Raw genomic sequence first — 16,523 nt, forward strand, 5'->3', positions numbered from 1 at the left:
GCATGTATGCAATTCAGTGGTTTCCCTATTAATTGTCTCACATGTGGCGGTCCGTTAATATGCAACAGCTGGTATGTTTGCTGGAGGCAAGTCTGTCAAGCCCTAGCAGTATCCACTGACATCCGTTAATTAGTCATGATATCATTAAACAGCCCAACAGTCCACTAATAAGTTGTTGCTTGTTTTAAACATACGGCCATTCGGCTTTGGGCTAAAATCATCTGCAAACTTATGTAAAAACGGCTTCACCGATTCACACAATTTGTAGATGGAGTCAGGTTTTTTTTCATACCCAGATGAACGTAAAAGAAATAACAGACAATAGTCCAGAGAATATGTACACAATAATTACTGAATCGTCAACTTTGTTTTATAAAAGCATGAAAGTTGGCACCCACCTACTACTACGTTTGAAAGATTGGAGGCATTCTCAATATGCCCTGTAGTGGCCATGGTGGCCATTTTCCAAGATGGCCACTGCTAGTGGATATTTCTTAATATTATCACATATACAAATTAGCACAGAATACTATTTTGAGCCATTTTAATGTTACATATGCCCTCAAAATGTATTCATTAAGCTGCAAAACTAATATCTGGTGGCCCCTGTGACATTTTTGGGGTAACTTTAGATTCAAAACAATGAAAATTCAACCTGAAAAGTAGAATACTTAATGACAAAATAAAGTTTGCGCCAACTAACATGGCATTAATAGTACAGAAATAAATGGAAAGGAATAATTATAATATTAGACCCATTGCTATGAAAGAAAGAAAGAAAGAAATGTTTTATTTAACGACGCATTCAACACATTTTATTTACGGTTATATGGCATCAGACATATGGTTAAGGACCAAACAGATTTTGAGAAGAAACCAGCTGTCGCCACTTCATGGGCTACTCTTTCCGATTAGCAGCAAGGGATCTTTTATTTGCACTTCCCACAGGCAGGATAGCACAAACCATGGCCTTTGTTGAACCAGTTATGGATCATTGGTCGGTGCAAGTGGTTTACACCTACCCATTGAGCCTTGCGGAACACTCACTCAGGGTTTGGAGTCGGTATCTGGATTAAAAAACCCATGCCTCAACTGGGATCCGAACCCAGTACCTACCAGCCTGTAGACCGATGGCCTAACCACGATGCCACTGAGGCCGGTTCCATTGCTATGATGACAAAGTCCAATATTACTTTTGATAATCTTCAATCTCATCTTTGTTTAAACATACAGTCTATGGGGAGGACTCGGACAAACATTTAGAAATGTGGGGTACACGAGATAAGCCATCACCAGTATCTGTCTGATTAAAACCAGTCAACTAGAAGGCTTTTAAAACAGAACACAGCAAACATTAATAAATATTCCAAACGCAAGAGAATCAATAGATTTTGTCTAACTGAATAATTAATGGAAAATTGGGTTCCAGTGTTGACACCATGTTTTTTTTATAGGCTCTGCCACTTATAAAACCAGTCAAAATATTTGAACAATCAGAAAATATTTTGAATAATTTATCAGTGAAAAAAAAAAAAAAAAAAAAAAAAGCACATTGATTAATTAATCATCGGCTATTGGATGTCAGACATTTAGTATTTATGACTCGTAGTCATCAGAGGAAACAGACTACAGTTTTCCTAATGCCGTAAGGGATCTTGAAAGATCTTATAAAAGACCTCTTGCTGCATAAGGAAAACTGTAGTGTGTTTCCTCTTATGACTACGAGTCATAATTACTAAATGTCTGACATTCAATAGCTGATGATTAATTAATTAGTATGCTCTAGTGGTGTCCTTAAACAAAACAAACTTTTTAACTTTAAAATCATGAGCTAAATAGCAGATGAAATAGTCATACATCTCTCTCTTAAAACTGACCTGGCCTGGTGCTTATAAAAGTTTTAGTCTAGACTAGAGACCAATAAGAGTCTGAGACAGTAATGTCATAACAACGCCATACAAATTGTATGTGTGTGACGTCATTAAATATTGAGTCTGGACTCTAATAGAGTCTGAGACGGTAATGTCATGACAACACCATACAAATTGTATGTGTGTGACATCATTAAATATTGAGTCTGGACTCTAAATAGAGTCTGAGACGGTAATGTCATAACAACGCCATACAAATTGTATGTGTGTGACGTCATTAAATATTGAGTCTGGACTCTAAATAGAGTCTGAGACACTAATGTCATGACAACGCCATACAAATTGTATGTGTGTGACGTCATTAAATATTGAGTCTGGACTCTATTATAATAGAGTCTGAGACGGTAATGTCATAACAATGCCATACAAATTGTATGTGTGTGACGTCATTAAATATTGAGCCTGGACTTTAAATAGAGTCTGAGACGGTAATGTCATGACAACGCCATACAAATTGTATGTGTGTGACGTCAGTAAATATTGAGTCTGGACTCTAAAAGTTTTATAAGCACGAGCCCTGCAGTAGTTTGGTGGTTTGAGCATATATACATTTCTATTTCACCTGCTATAGGCAGAGCTTTAGATCTCACTAATTTCGGCACAACAGGGACTTTTGTCCTTTCTGATCGCAGGAATGTCGTTTTTAGTTCAGTACTGTCATTAACATGTTTATTGCCTCAACTTTAAGGGCGGGACGTAGCCCAGTGGTAAAGCATTCGCTTGATGTGTGGTCGGTGTAGGTTCGATCCCGCGTCTGTGGGCCCATAGGGCTATTTCTCGCTCCAGCCAGTGCACTGCGACTGGTATATCAACGGTCATTATATGTGTTTTCTGTCTGTGGGATGGTACATATAAAAGATTCCTTACTGCTGATTGAAAAGTGTAGCCCATGAAGTGGAGACAGCGTGTTTCCTCTCTCAATAACTGGGGGCGAGATGTAGCCCAATGGTAAAGCACTCGCTTGATGCACAGTCAGTCTGGGATCGATCCCCGTCGGTGGGCCCATTGGGCTATTTCTTGTTCCAGTAACAAAGGCTGTGGTATGTACTATCCTGTCTGTGGGATGATGCATATAAAAGATTCCTTGCTGTTAATCGAAAAGAGTAGGCCATGAAGTGGTGACAGCGGGTTTCCTCTCTCAATATCTGTGTGGTCCTTAACCATATAATCATAAATTAAATGTGTTGAGTGCGTCGTTAAATGTTTCTTTCCTTCCTTCCTTCTTCGAATAGCTGATGATTAATTAATCAATGTGCTCTAGTGGTGTCATTTAACCAAAAAAATCCTTTTTCTTTATGGATGACCCCTTACCACTGAGATACATCCTATCACCCTTTTCAAGGTTTAAATTTGACACGGCTTTCTAATTAATCCCTGCTAGGTTTAAAAAACAGACTGTGTTTTGTTTTTCACAGGCTGCTATTTTGAACCCTGCACTGTGATGAAAACACAATGTCCTCTATGCAGTCACTGGTTCATTCATTCATTCATGGACATGTATTCACTGCTTTTGGTTTTTGTCCTTCAGAGTAGTCAGTGGTGTCAGTTTGAAAAGCAACATTTCTAAAGCATATATCTGTGTGTCAGTATCAAGTAATAAAATATGTATTTGTATCATTCAGCGTAACTTGGCCAACTACCCATGTATAAGCATCTCCCATTCGTCATTTTGTTGTGTATGTGTTATGTATGTGAATTATTTATTTTCAGGTTGAAATTTGACACAGATCAACAGAGACAATTAAACAATTGTATACAATGTGTGTGATGAACAAATTCAAAAACACAATACTCATTTTGTATAGCATATGCATTAAATAATTGATATAAGAGTATAATGATAGGATATGTGATAAAACAAGAATTCCGAGAGTACTGCTAGAGCAATATAAGTTAAGGGTGTATACTACCAAATCAAATCCCATAGACGACAATAGTAACATATGTGGTTAAAACTCCTACCTGCAGCGTATCAATCGACATAAACGCCTTGGATATAAATACTACTACCCCTCACATTTAAAGTGGTCAAGCTGCTTGTTTCTGAGATAACAGGTAGCGTCTATGACTACTCTAGTTCCGCAAACAATTTGAGTACTTTTTTTTACAGGTACCCCATACATGTTTCAAGCACAAGACTACTTGTATTGACACATTGGTACTAGATGAAATAAAATTGCATATTTGTTTTACCCAGATGAAACTATTATTTTTTACAACCAACACACTCACATTTATAACCAATCACAGGACTTGTGGTGTTCACTTCTCTATCAAAAGTTGGGTGCACCTCAAACTTTGACCCAGCCGGAAGTTATTTGGTTTAGTACTACCTTAAATACCTGGCCCTAATTATTGTATCTCCTATGTCAAAAGGGCCATAACTCAGTGAAAAATGAGTAAATTGCCATGGAAGATTAAACTTGATCTATCACAGTACATGATAAAGCTATACACAAAATTTCAGCATTGTGACAGAAAAGAATGACAGACAGACGGATAGACAGAAAGACAGACAGACAGACAGATGGAGACAAAACCTATAGACCCTTCCAGTTGGACTGGTAGGTGACTACTAATTAAACAATTTTGAACAATGTGTGTGGTAAACAAATTCAGTAACAGGTTGTATATATAAAATGTGTACCTTACATATACATACTGTATACCATAAGCATTAAATAATTAATATAGGTTATTTACTAAAATAATGAACATGCATTTGTATATACTGGTCATGGAATGTGTGCATATAAACTAATATATATGAAGAAAGAGATAGAAATCCCACCACCACCACCAAATAGGCTGGTACTATCAAAACGTTGCAAGGGATGTACTTTCTCAGACAGGACAGTATATATCATAGATTTTGATATATCATTCATTGAGTATTGGTTGTGATAAAAACAAACATCAGTCCATTGAGGGTGATTGAAGCTAATTGCATCTTAGGCAAGCATTTTATGGTGTATCAAATCCCACAGACGACAATAGTAACATATGTGGCTAAAACTCCTACCTGCAGCTTATCCATCGACATAAACAACACAGATATAAATACTATCACCCTCACCCTTAAAATGAATTAGAAAAAACTGGGGGTAAAGCTGCTGATTTCTGTGATAACAGGTAGCGTCTATGACTACCCCAGTTCTGCACTAAATTTGAGTACTCTTCTTCTGTTTTTTTACAGATACCCCACAAGGCTACTTGACACAGTGGTATTAGATGAAATAAAATTGCATACATGTTTTGCCCAGATGAAACTAATTTTTTTTACACAACTAACACACTCACATTTATCAGGTATTAACTGCTCTATTAAAAGTTTGTTACACCTCGAACTTTGACCCAGCCGGAAGTTATTTGGTTTAGTACTACTTTTACTGCTGAAGCATGTCCTGCCATTCATCCCCACAACACACACACTCGAAGAAAGAAAGAAAAAAAGAAAGGCCCATTGAGCTATTTCTCGTTCTAGCCAGTGCACCAAGACTGGTATATCAAAGGCTGTGGTATGTACTACCCTGTCTGTGGGATGGTGCATATAAAAGATCCTTTGCTGTTAATCGGAAAGAGTAGCCCATGAAGTGGCGACAGCAGGTTTCCTCTCTCAATATCTGTGGTCTTTAACCATATGCCTGATGCCATATAACTGTAAATAAAATGTGTTGAGTGCGTCGTTAAATAAAACATGTCTTTCTTTCTTTTAATCTTTATCTTTTCATCTCTGTTAATTTTTTTGGCTGTTGACTTATAATCCATACCATTCTCCTACAAAAAAACAAAAAATTGTAAATAATTTCAGTTTTGTTTGATGTAAGAAAAAAAAAAAAAGTTTGTTTTATTTAACGACGCCGCTAGAGCACATTGATTTTTTATCTTATCATCGGCTATTGGACGTCAAACATATGGTCATTCTGACACTGTTTTTAGAGGAAACCCGCTGTCGCCACATAGGCTACTCTTTTTACGACAGGCAGCAAGGGATCTTTTATTTGCGCTTCCCACAGGCAGGATAGCACAAACCATGGCCTTTGTTGAACCAGTTATGGATCACTGGTCGGTGCAAGTGGTTTACACCTACCCATTGAGCCTTGCGGAGCACTCACTCAGGGTTTGGAGTCGGTATCTCGATTAAAAATCCCATGCCTCGACTGGGATCCGAACCCAGTACCTACCAGCCTGTAGACCGATGGCCTGCCACGACGCCACCGAGGCCGGTTTGATGTAAGAAGAAAAATAAAAGTGTTTTGGAAATAACAAAAAAATACTGTTTGTGTCTGATTTAGAAAACAATCAACTCAGAAATAAATATATTGTAGTAAATTCCATAGCATGAAAAAAAGGGCGCTCCCCATGTGATGGACTATAGGTAGAATATTTATTTACATTCATGTACCTTAAAGAGGGTAGGATAACTATTTTCATTAATGTACCTTAAACAGTAGCAATTAATGCCAAAATACTTAGAATTATTCTGTAGTTATTGAATTAACAGCCAGGATTAATTTTATCCACCCACGACTTTGCTCATCCATATTCAAAATGGAGATTTATAAAAGAGGTGAATGCAATAACATGACAATAAAAATTAGCTATAATACTTACATAATGTGTGTATTATCGGTGATATCACACAGTATATTGTCGAAATTATATTTTGCTATGGTACATCCCATTGGTAGATTAATGGGCGATGCTGGAATATAATTCTAGTCAGATTTCTGGTTCACACCAGCTGGTGCATTCTAATTATATATGTGATTAAATGAAAGGAATTAGGCCTCTGACCAACAGTGGATTGTGTACACATAGTGATTATATATGTGATAAAATGAAAGGAATGTTTGTTTAGAAACACCCCAGCACATGATATAATCGTACATTATCAGCCTCAAACACAGAATCTGACTAACAGTGGATTATGTACACATAGTGATTATATATGTGATAAAATGAAAGGAATGTTTGTTTAGAAAACCCCCAGCACATGATATAATCATACATTATCAGCTTCACACATAGGATATGACCAACTGGTAGTACTAAATCAAATAACTTCCGGCTGGGTCAAGTTCGAGGTGCACCGAACTTTTGATAGAGAAGAGAAGTTAACACCACAAGTCCTGTGATTGGTGATAAATGTGAGTGTGTTGGGTGTAAAAATAAAATAGTTTCATCTGGGCAAAACATGTATGCAATTTTATTTCATCTAGTACCACTGTGTTAAGTAGCCTTGTGCTTGAAACATGTGAGGGGTACCTGTAAAAACAAGTCCTCAAATTTTGTGCAGAACTAGGGTACCGTATTTTCCCGTGTATTATGCGCACTTTTTTTTCCAGAAAATACAGGTTAAAAATAGGGGTGCGCACTATACATAGCAATAGAAAAAATATCTTTTAAAAATGTCCAGCGATCACCCATGAAAAATCGCCGATCGGTAGTTTACAGGTTATTGACAGTGTTCATTACAACGAAACGCCAAAACCCTCTTAAAAATCGTTTTTCACTTGTGATGGTTGTAATAAATGCAAAATAAATCTACAAAAGTATCCATACCTCACCAAAAAGTACACAAAAATTACAAAACTGGACCGTAAATATTTTTAATTTCCACGAGATTTAATTCGGCCATTTCCGGCAAACCGGAAAATATACCACACTATTATAAATTTAGAAATCTCGCGCATTCACGTTAGCCACAAGAACGAAATGTAATATGCTATATTTTTGTTTTCATATATTTATTAGTAATTTACAGTGTATGAGGTACATGTAGATAACTGTTTTGATTTATGCACGTGTGAGTCTGTGACATGTAACTACGCAAGTACTAGCCTTTGTTTAATGTGACATGTAGGTCTATGTACTCAAATACCTAACTTAAGTTTTGTTTCTTGAATATACCGCTTCTTTCGCTTTTTGTTAATTTTGGCGACGGGGGAAAACGGTACATCTTGCATTCACTGTCGATTTTGTTGTTTAAAAAAACGGTGCGCATTATATTGTGGTTTATGGTTTTTTTCTTGGAATAAACGTTCTAAGTGGGGGGTGCGCATTATACACCGGTGCGCATAATACATGGGAAAATACGGTAGTCATAGAATCCATTCAACTGATTGGGGGGTTTTCTCGTTCCAACCAGTGCACCACAACTGGTCAAAGGTCATGGTATGTGCTATCCTGTCTGTGGGAAAGTGCATATAAAAGATGGCTTGCTGCATTAGGAAAAAATGTAGTGGGTTTCCTCTGATGACTACATGTCAGACTTACCAAATGTTTCACATCCAATAGCCAATGATTAATTAATCAATGTGCTCTATTGGTGTCGTTAAACAAAAACAAACTTTTAAATTTGAACAAAATGTCCAATACAATATAATTGTAATAAAAATGTATTGAATCTGTTGTTAAATAAAATTGTTATTTTCTTTCTTTCTCTCCCTGTTTCTAAACAAAGCACACTTTTAACTTTGTGATGAAAAGCCTGCAATATAAGCTAAAGGCGATGTCACACAATACGAGTTTTGTGTACAAGAATAGCCATGAGAATAACCATTGGGTAGTAGAGATATTAAACACACTGGAGTGCAATAAACATACAGAACTTTACATACATTGTTTTCGTTTCCTATTTATTGCACGAGTTTATTTTGCGCAAGAATATATACCACAAGACCGCATAGCAGTCAAGTGGTATGTTCTTTTGCAATAAAACATAAGAATAGCCACTGGGTACGTGCTACACAGGTACTAAACAGCTCTCAGCAGGGATACTAAACACACTGGACTGCAATAAAACATGAGAATAGCCACTGGGTACATGGTATGCAGGTACTAAGCAGCTCTCAGCAGGGATACTAAACACACTGGACTGCAATAAAACATGAGAATAGCCATTGGGTATGTGGTACGGAGGTACTAAGCAGCTCTCAGCAGGGATACTAAACACACTGGACTGCAATAAAACATGAGAATAGCCACTGGGTACGTGGTACACAGGTACTAAACAGCTCTCAGCAGGGATACTAAACACACTGGACTGCAATAAAACATGAGAATAGCCACTGGGTACGTGGTATGGAGGTACTAAGCAGCTCTCAGCAGGGATACTAAACACACTGGACTGCAATAAAACATGAGAATAGCCACTGGGTACGTGCTACGCAGGTACTAAGCAGCTCTCAGCAGGGATACTAAACACACTGGACTGCAATAAAACATGAGAATAGCCATTGGGTACGTGCTACGCAGGTACTAAGCAGCTCTCAGCAGGGATACTAAACACACTGGACTGCAATAAAACATGAGAATAACCATTGGGTACGTGCTACGCAGGTACTAAGCAGCTCACAGCAGGGATACTAAACACACTGGACTGCAATAATACATGAGAACAACCATTGGGTATGTGGTACACAGGTACTAAGCAGCTCTCAGCAGGGATACTAAACACACTGGACTGCAATAAAACATGAGAATAGCCATTGGGTACGTGCTACGCAGGCAACATGAGAACAGCCATTGGGTACATGGTATGCAGGTACTAAGCAGCTATCAGCAGGGATACTAAACACACTGGACTGCAATAAAACATGAGAATAACCATTGTGTACGTGGTATGCAGGTACTAAGCAGCTATCAGCAGGGATACTAAACACACTGGACTGCAATAAAACATGTTCTGGTATTACAATTTCCAGGAATTGTGAACATGCTGTGGCAGATGTGAAAAATCTGACATGTGTTAGTGTGTTTTGTAGCTGGTAATCTCATGTTTGAAATCTGTCGCAGGGATGCTCATGTGACATCTGTGTGGTGCCTACTCTTGGTCTGTATGTAATATCATGTTTGAAATGTGACACTTGTGTGATGCCTGTTCTCTGTCTATACATAACTCATGACATGATTTACAAACCTGCTGCTACACCACAGTGAAAATCGTTATAGTTTACTTTAACAACACCACTATAGCACATTGATTTATGGCTATTGGATGTCAAACATGTGATAATGTGACATAGTCTTAGAGAGGAAAACCAGCTGCTACATTTTTTCCATTAGTAGCAAAGGATCTTTTATATGCACCATCCGACAAACATGATAGCACATTCCACAGAGTTTGATAAAACAATTGTTGTACACTGATGGATCAAGAAACAGCCCAATGAGCCCACCGATGGGGATCGATCCTAGACCGACCGCACATCACTCGAGCACTTAATCACTGAGCAACATCCTGCCTATTTACTACAATAATGGAAATTTTTATCATTGTATCATACAGGCAGGATAGCACATACCATGGGCATACCTAGCCTGAGATAATTATACGGCAGTAAAACAAAAATGAGACTAAGCAGGGCTCGAAATTGAAGAAAAATATGGCCCGTTGTTGTTTTCTTAAACTAGCAGACGAAAAGAAATGTGTCCTGTTACTGGTGTTGGCTTATCTTGTGTACCACACATTTCTAAATGTCTGTCGGATTCCTCCCCATAGACCGTATGTCCTGTTATGTAAAATATGGCCTGCTGTTACTTTCTTAAACTAGCAGACAAAAGGAAATGTGTTCTGTTACTGGTGATGGCTTATCTTGTGTACCACACATTTCTAAATGTCTGTCTGATTCCTCCCCATAGACCGTATGTCCTGTTAAGTAAAATATGGCCTGCTGTTATTTTCTTAAACTAGCAGACAAAAAGAAATGTGTCCTGTTAAGTAAAATATGGCCTGCTGTTATTTTCTTACATTAGCAGATAAAAATAAATGTGTCCTGTTAAGTAAAAATATGGCCTGCTGTTATTTTCTTACATTAGTAGATAAAAAGAAATGTGTCCTGTTAAGTAAAAATATGGCCTGCTGTTACTTTCTTAAATTAGCAGACAAAAAGAAATGTGTCCTGTTAAGTAAAATATGGCCTGCTGTTATTTTCTTACATTAGTAGATAAAAAGAAATGTGTCCTGTTAAGTAAAAATATGGCCTGCTGTTATTTTCTTACATTAGCAGATAAAAAGAAATGTGTCCTGTTAAGTAAAAATATGGCCTGCTGTTATTTTCTTACACTAGCAGATAAAAGGAAATGTGTCCTGTTAAGTAAAAATATGGCCTGCTGGAAACAGGAAAAACCAAAAACCAATGGGTCCACCAGAGGAGCTTGATCCTATGACCAACTACACCTCAGGCAAACACTATTTCAGACAGATGAAAACTGGCATAAAATAAAGTTTGTATCAACGGCATCACTAGAGCACATTGATTAATTAATCATTGACTACTGGATGTCAAACATTTGGTATTATTACCCATATAGTTCAAATATCTTGGTACAGTGGACTAATCTAAACCGGATTCTGTGTAATCCGGATCTCTGCTTAAACCGGTCCATTTCCAGCTACTGTTTATCTCTTAGGTATAAATCTCTGCCTAATCCGTACTCTGTCTACTCCGGACTCCGGATCAAAAATCAAGAACGAAAGAACCATTCATGCATTAATTACCTTTGTCTACACTGGATTGGGATTTGACTTAATGACGGGCTGCTTAATTAGTTGAACAATGATCATCATGCTGAGTAATCAGGATGCTGCCGCAAGATCAAATACAAAATGTAATCGCACTGGTGTGAAGTTTACTCTTATTGCGGTAGGCCGTTAAATCTGGATTTTGTATTCAAATAATTTTGTACGTACAAATAAATAATGTTTTAGGAAATAAAATGAAATTTAACCTAGTACAAATATTAGAACGACCAGAAACACGTTTAATATGCAGCCACTAATATTTTATGCAGAAAAATATATTTGATATGTAATTACAATCGTTAAAAAGTCTTTGTTAGTGGATAACATCTTAAAAATTGCAGCAAACTCAGGAATGTCCCTTTAAGTATATGTTTTATGTCTGTAAAATAATCGATTGCAAGTCTGGCTTGTATGACTGTGTTTCCCAACCATCCATGGGTTCAAATGTCATTGTTGATCGCGAGTTGTCGATCATTCAAGAACCATAACTCTGGATGAACTTTGTCTAAACCGGTCCTCTTTGTGAAATGGACTATTTCGACCGACGGTACAAAGTGAGTCCGGTTTAGACAGAGTCCACTGTATATATCAAAGTGATACATCCCACTAGAACACCAAGTGGGACGTAACACTTCGTGACGTCACACGATGACGTCATTGATTGGCACACTACAACCTTACAGGAATGTCAAGCAAACAAATTGAGGGATATAAATTAAGGTCAGTTATGGGTAATAAATAGAATATGAAACACGCTACCATTTCATATCAAGTTTATGTCCCTCATGAAATGATTTTCATTGTCACATGTTAAAACTCATGACAATTGAAAATTATTTCACTCAGTACATAAACATGATACACCGGCCTCGGTGGCGTCATGGTTAGGACATCGGTCTACAGGCTGGTAGGTACTGGGTTCGGATCTCAGTCGAGGCATGGGATTTTTAATCCAGATACCGACTCCAAACCCTGAGTGAGTGCTCCGCGAGGCTCAATGGGTAGGTGTAAACCACTTGCACCGACCAGTGATCCATAACTGTATGGTCCTTAACCATATGTCTGACACCATATAACCGTAAATAAAATGTGTTGAGTGCGTCGTTAAATAAAACATTTCTTTCTTTTTTTAAACATGATACAATATGGAAGCTCGTTAATATCCTATAAATTCTGATACATGCATTCTTCAGAGAACACCAGCTATAAATATATTTTTCCAATAGCAGCAAGGGATCTTTTGTATCAACTTTCCCAGACAGAACAGCACATACCAGAGTCTTTGCTGCCATTAGAAAAACCCAATTAAAGGGATTTGATCCTCTGACCCAAGGACCTCAGGCAAGTGCTCTATCAACTGAGCTTGATCCTACCCCTACAGACAGATGAATACAGATATGTATAAATAAAGTTTGTTTTGTTTAACGACACTACTAGAGCACATAAATTTATAAATCATCGGCTACTGGATGTCAAATATTTGGTAATGTTCATATACAGTCTTAGAGAGAAAACCTGCTACATTGTTTCCATTAGTAGCAAGGGATCTCGTATATATGCACCATCCCACAGACTGGATTGCACATACCATACGGCCTTTGATATACCAGTCATGGAGCAGTGGCTGGAACAAGAAATAGCACAATATGTCAACTAACGGGTATCGATCCCAGTCTGACTGTGCATCAAGCGAGCTATATCCTGCCTCACAGTGGTATAAGGTCACAGGAAAATGTTATTATCTCCCCCATACTGAGCATGTATTGGCAATTTCTACTGAAGTACCCAGATCCATTAGCAGTGACAGATTTCCGTCATTGTCTTTAAAAGCTTACTGCATCCAAGACTCAAATTAGAATTGACTTTGGATAAAAACAAAACACATACTCCCCACCTCCCTATCCACCCCCCCCCCCCCAAAAAAAACATCTGTAAAAAAAACAAAATAAAAAGTTTTTAAAATCTGGGTACATTACAGTGCCACTCCCAACTTACGATGGATTAAGAACTACATGTACTTGGCTTGTATGCGATGAGAATCGAGTTGTAAGAGGGTTCATACTAGCAAACTGCACAGTCGTAGAAGTTGTGAGATTAGCAAGTTGTGACAGTCGGTAGTCTAACACTAGCATAATACTGTGTAATCTTAGCAAGTTGGCCAACTTCGTTGTGACAGTTGGTAGTCTGACACTAGCATAATACTGTGTAATCTTAGCAAGTTGGCCAACTTTGCTGTGACAGTTGGTAGTCTGACACTAGCATAATACTGTGTAATCTTAGCAAGTTGGCCAACTTCGTTGTGACAGTTGGTAGTCTGAGGCTAGCATAATACCGTGTAATCTTTTAAGCTATTCATTTGTCAAGAATGAAATCCATTTCCCCCCCCCCCCCGAGAGTGGTACATCAACCTTCATTATGATTACTGGCAGCTGAACAAATACTCAAAACGAAAATAACAAAATTGTTAGCGAATTCAAAGTAACGTCTTGGTGCAAGACAGTTAAAAGCTTGTTTTGTTTAACGACAAAAAATCATCAAATAAATGTCAAACATTTGTAATTTTGACATACAGTTTTAGAGAGGAAACCCGCTACATTTTTATATTAGTAGCAGGGAATCTTTTATATGCATCACCTCACAGACACATGGCCTTTGATATACCAGTTGTGGTGCTGCACTGGATGGAACGAGAAATAGCCCAATGGGCCCACTGGCGGGGATCGAACCCAGACTGACCGTGCATCAATCAGATGCTTTACCACTGGGCCACGTCCCGCCCACATTGTTCATATATTATACAGTCTTTGTAACCATCTAAGAGTTGCTCCACAATTTATCACACCACTAGAACTCATTAATTAATCATCAGCTATTGGGAAAAAGAAAGACATGTTTTATTTAACCACACACTCAACACATTTTATTTACGGTTATATGGTGTCAGACATATGGTTAAGGACCACACAGATTCTAAGAGGAAACCCGCTGTCGCCACTTCATGGGCTACTCTTTCCAATTAACAGCAAGTGATCTTTTATATGCACCATCCCACAAAGAGGGTAGTACATACCACTGCCTTTGATATACCAGTCGTGGTGCACAGACTGGAACGAGAAATAGCCCAATGGGCCCACTGACGGGGATCGATCCCACACTGACCACGCATCAAGCAAACGCTTTACCACTGGGCTACATCCCGCCCCCATCAGCTATTTAAAAAAAAAAAAAAAATTGTTTTATTTAACGATGCACTCAACACATTTTATTTACGGTTATATGGCATAAGACATATGGTTAAAGACCACACAGATTTTGAGAGGAAACCTGCTGTCGCCACTACATGGGCTACTCTTTCCAATTAGCAGCAAGGGATCTTTTATTTGCTCTTCCCACAGGCAGGATAGCACAAACCATGGCCTTTGTTGAACCAGTTATGGATCACTGGTCAGTGCAAGTGGTTTACATCTACCCATTGAGCCTTGTGGAGCACTCACTCAGGGTTTGGAGTTGGTATCTGGATTAAAAATCCCATGCCTCGATTGGGATCTGAAACCAGTACCTACCAGGCTATAGACCGATGGCCTAACCATGATGCCACCGAGGCCACTCACAGCTATTGGATGTTAAACATAATGATAATTTTGACATATAGTCTTCAGAGAAAACTTGCTGCATTTTTCCTTTAGTAGAAGGACCTTTGATAAGCACATTTCCACAGACAGGACAGCACATACCAGTACACATTCTTTGTTATAACATTCATTGGGGGCACCTGCTGGAATGGGAAAAACCCAGTGCCTCCACTAAGGAGGGTTACTCCTACGACCCAACACATAAACATTCTTTGTTATACCAGTCATTGGGGGCACCTGCTGGAATGGGAAAAACCCAGTGCCTCCACTAAGGAGGGTTACTCCTACGACCCAACACATAAACATTCTTTGTTATACCAGTCATTGGGGGCACCTGCTGGAATGGGAAAAACCCAGTGCCTCCACTAAGGAGGGTTACTCCTACGACCCAACACATAAACATTCTTTGTTATACCAGTCATTGGGGGCACCTGCAGGAATGGGAAAAACCCAGTGCCTCCACTAAGGAGGGTTACTCCTACGACCCAACACATAAACATTCTTTGTTATACCAATCATTGGGGGCACCTGCTGGAATGGGGATAAAACCCAGTGCCTCCACTAAGGAGAGTTACTCCTACGACCCAACACATAAACATTCTTTGTTATACCAGTCATTGGGGGCACCTGCTGGAATGGGAAAACCCAGTGCATCCACTAAAGAGGGTTACTCCTATGACCCAAGCACCTCAATGGGCCCATTGGGCCATTTCTTGTTTCACTCAGTGCACCATAACTGGTATATCAAAGGCTGTGGTATACGCTATCCTGTCTGTGAGTTGGTGCATATAAAACACATATAGCTCAGTGGTAAAGTGCTCGCATGATGAGTGGTTTGTCTGGGATCAATCCCTGTCGGTGGACCCATTGGGCTATTTCTTATCCCAGCAAGTGCACCACAACTGGTGTATTAAAAGCAGTGGTATGTGCTATCCTGTTTGTGGGATGGTATAAATATAAAAGACCCTTTCCTACTAATGAAAAAATTTAGCAGATTTTCTCACAAGACTATATGTAAAAATTACCAAATGTTTGACATACAATAGCTGATGATTAATAAATCAATGTGCTCTAGTGGTGTCGTTAAACAAAAAAAACTTTAAACTTTAAATTTTCTTTGCTGTTACAAATTATGTAATCCCTTTTTCTTTTCTTCAATATACATGGCCAGTGTGAAAATATATGGCAATCAATGCAAGTGTTCTAGTGGTGTCGTTAAACAAAACAAACTTTAAACTTTAAACTTTCTTTGCTGTTACAAATTACATAATCACTTAATTCATTCCATCAATAATTTTACCAAGGCCAGTGCCAATATGTATTACAATCTTTTTCTTCTTCTTTTTTTGTGTGGATAACGACTCTACCTTGGGCAGCTGTCGGAGACAAAATGCAGCCTTGCATATTTAGAAGATTTCCGTCATGCAAACT

At 38.4% G+C, this 16,523-nt stretch overlaps 1 protein-coding gene across 1 annotated transcript in view; it reads right to left on the minus strand.

Moving 5' to 3' along the window:
* Positions 1-16,523, minus strand: part of LOC121390152 (anoctamin-7-like) — a 139,274-nt gene that overhangs the window by 46,454 nt on the left and 76,297 nt on the right. The gene's annotated exons all lie outside the window — the stretch shown is intronic.

This window comes from Gigantopelta aegis, chromosome 15 (assembly GCF_016097555.1).
Source record: "Gigantopelta aegis isolate Gae_Host chromosome 15, Gae_host_genome, whole genome shotgun sequence".
Classification (NCBI taxonomy): domain Eukaryota; kingdom Metazoa; phylum Mollusca; class Gastropoda; order Neomphalida; family Peltospiridae; genus Gigantopelta; species Gigantopelta aegis.